Source organism: Cebus imitator, unplaced genomic scaffold (assembly GCF_001604975.1).
Source record: "Cebus imitator isolate Cc_AM_T3 unplaced genomic scaffold, Cebus_imitator-1.0 Scaffold80, whole genome shotgun sequence".
NCBI classification, from domain to species: domain Eukaryota; kingdom Metazoa; phylum Chordata; class Mammalia; order Primates; family Cebidae; genus Cebus; species Cebus imitator.
This window is the reverse complement of record NW_016107395.1, coordinates 5,249,209-5,252,903: the sequence shown is the minus strand read 5'-3', so window position 1 is coordinate 5,252,903 and position 3,695 is coordinate 5,249,209.

Here is a 3,695-nt window from a genome sequence, read left to right as displayed (position 1 = left end):
GCATTTAAATTTGTGGCTAGTTATGATGCACATTAATAAAACAATTGAACAAGATTCATATCTGAAGAGTTAGAATATTATTAGCACCATTGAAGCTACTTGTATACACCACTTTCATCTTTCTTGTAGCTTCCACCCAATTCAGCTACTATCCTGAACATCAAGTCATTTATATTCTTGGGATTGAAAATTAATTTTACCACACATGTAAATATTATTAAACAATAGCTGTTTTGTTTTAATGAGATCTTAAGTTTCTAAAACTTGTGCCATAGCATAAATCTTATGCAAAGTTATTCTTTATACTCAACATTCTTTTTCTATGATTCATTCATGTTGTTGCATGTAGCTGAGTTTCATTTATTTTTACATTTTTACATACGTTATGTATCTAGTCACCCAGGACCTCTGATGGAGATGTGCAAGGATATTAAGATTGTTTTGATGCCTGTTAACACAACATCCATTGTGTAGTACATGAATCAAGGACTAATTTTAACTTTCAAGTCTTATTATTTAAACATGTATTTTGTAAGCCTACAGCTGCCATAGATAGGGATTCCTCTGATGGATCTGGGTGAAGTAAATTGAAAACTTTCCAGAGAACGTTAAGAACATTTGTGCCTCACCGATAAAAAAGGATAAGTCCATATCCTTTTGAGAGACATGGATAAAGCTGGAAATCATCATTCTCAGCAAACTGACACAAGAACATAAAACCAAACACTGCAGGTTCTCACTCATGAGTGAGTGTTGAGCAATGAGAGCACATGGACACAGGAAGGGGAACATCACACACTGGGACCTGTCAGGGGGTGGGGGGCTAGGGAAGGGTTAACAGAGGATGGGGAGATAGGGGAGGGATAGCATTAGGAGAAATACCTAATGTAGATGACGGGGTGATGGATGCAGCAAACCACCATGGCACGTGTATACCTATGTAACAAACCGGCATGTTCTACACGTGTCCCCCAGAATTTAAAGTGTAATTTAAAAAAAATCAACATTAACAAGAATTTGTAAAAAGTTGATTTTAGCTAGATCTAGTTAATTTGCTGCTGTACTAATATGTCAGCACTTATTACTTCACCTTGCACTTTTATGGAGATGGTTTCTTTTCTTAAACCTTATGAACTGACTTCTGCTAGCTTTTTTTTTTTTTGGTCTGCAGCTTCCTCACCTTTCTCAGGCTTCATAGAATTCAGGAGCATTAGGGCCTTGCTCTGGAGTAGGCTTTGGCTTAAGAGAACGTTGTGACTGATTGGATCTTCTACCCAGACCACTCAAACTTACTCCATATCAGCAGTCAGGCACTTCTGCTTTCTTATCATTCATGTGTTCACTGGAGTAGTACTTCTAATTTCCCCCAAGAATTTCCCTTTGCATTCACAACTTGGCTAACTGGCACGAGAAGCCTAGATTTCAGCCATCTCAGCTTTTAACACCCCTTTCTCACTAAGCTTAGTCATTTCTAGATTTTGATTTAAAGAGAGACGTACAGCTCTTCCTTTCCCTTGAACATTTAGAAGTCATTGTAGGGTCATTAGTTGGTCTAATTTCCATCTTGTGTCTCAGGGAATAGGAAGTCCTCAGGAGAGGGAGAGAGATGGGGAGGGGCTGGTTGGTGGAGCAGTCAAAATACACACAACAATTACTGAAGTTTATTGTCTTATATTTGTGTAGTTCATGGCACTCCAAAACACAATAGTAACATCAACAATCACTTATTACAGATTACCATAATAGATATAATGATAATGAATAGGTTTGAAATATTTCAAGAACTACCAAATGTTACACAGAGACGCAAGGCAAGCACGTGCTATTGGAAAAGTGGTGCCAGTTGCCACGAACCTTCAATTTGTAAAATATGCAATATCTGGAAAGCATGATAAAGCAAAGTGCAATAGAAACATATGCCTATGCACACACGCATGCCCACACATACATACAGACAGAAAGAGTTATGTAATACATTTATCAATTCTCCTTTAATATTTAGGGTGTTCAAAATTTGGGTTAATAATGGATAGAATGCCATCATGAAAACTCACATATGTCTCTGGCTCACATGTGCATAGATTTATTTAGAGTACATAATTAAGAGTGCAATTGAGGCATATATCTATTTAAATGGACTAAATAACACGGAGTTAATTTTCAAAGCAGTTGTACCAATGCCCCATCCTATAAGCAGTGAATGAGTTTCCAGTGGCCACATCCTTGCCAACACTTGATGTTCAATAATCTTCTGTAAAGGTTGTAGCAAAACAGTACATACATCATGATCATTTAAATAAAAATGTAAAATAAAATTATATATTTAAATGCATAATATAACATTAAGTTTCTGAGCTATTATGTTCTACTTGTCATTTTTGCCTTCTGTGACCTCCTGCCACCTCTCCTAGTTGCTATAGCTTTATAGTAAGTCTTGATGGCTGGTAGAACAATTTCACTGCCTTGTTTTTCTTCTTCAGGGAGCATCTTGATTTTACTTATGTCTTGTTCTTTTGCGTATAATTACAGATCAGCTTGTGGAGCTTCTCAAATATCCTTTTAGGAAGTTTTTTTTTTTTGAGATTATTTTGAATTTAAAGACCAATTAGAGGATGATTTATATCCTTAAATATTTGGACTTTCTCTCAATAAACATGCCCTGTCTCCCTGTACTACATAATGTTCTCTCTATTTCCTCTTCCCCAAAGTAGATTTCAAGAAACAGTGTACCAGAATCTGTATGCAAGCAAAGCTTCCTTATATTTTAATTTCAAAAATTCTTATTATCTCTGTGGCATGAATGCCTAAGCCATGTGTCATTATTACAAATATGATAATCAATTAACATCTGCGTTGGTATCAGTGCCATATTATCCATGGCACAGAGAATAACTTATCCTTGCAAATACGTTTTATTCACTGCATTAGTGAGAAGGGGGTGGCCAACTAGGAAAACCAAGACCAGAGCTAAGGCTTTAGAAGGAATTATGGCATTCTGCTTGTTCCCTGATAACCTAGAGAAATGAGACCTAGAGAGCAAAACATGGAAAACAATGATGAAATTCAATTTTAAGACAGGGAGCAACATAATTGCAAAAAGGGTGGAATTAATTTCTCTTGAGGTTGAGTAGAACTACTTATTGTTACTTTCAATATAAAAATGTGAATTTAGAGAAGTCAGAATTATGCAGGTGATTAGACTGCATCGACATCATATCTTAAGATCCTGACATATGCCTTGGCTAACTACCAGAACATGCTTGTCCCAGATGTACAGATATTAGCTTCCAGATGAACCAGCTGATAATACGTCAGTGACTGTCATTGTGATTTCTCTTTGCCCTTCAATTTCACAGCACTGGTTAGGTCTAACCTACTTTATATATTTTATATAATTTCAATGTTTTTACCAAGTTAAAATTGATAAAAGTAAAATTTATCTGTTAAATTATTGCAATGATTTATACTCAGTTTTAAAGACTAAGAATAAGATTTTAAAGGTTTCATAATAAGAAGACTTTCTGTTATTCTCTTCATCAAATCTCAAACAAGGATTATTGAACATCCTGTTACCATTGGGTGCTATTCAGAAAAACCAATTGTTCTACTTATCTGCAGGTAGCTCAATGTTGCCCCTAGCACTGCTCATTGGCTCTTGCATCCTGTACCTTTACAAATCTAGAATGTTATTTTGT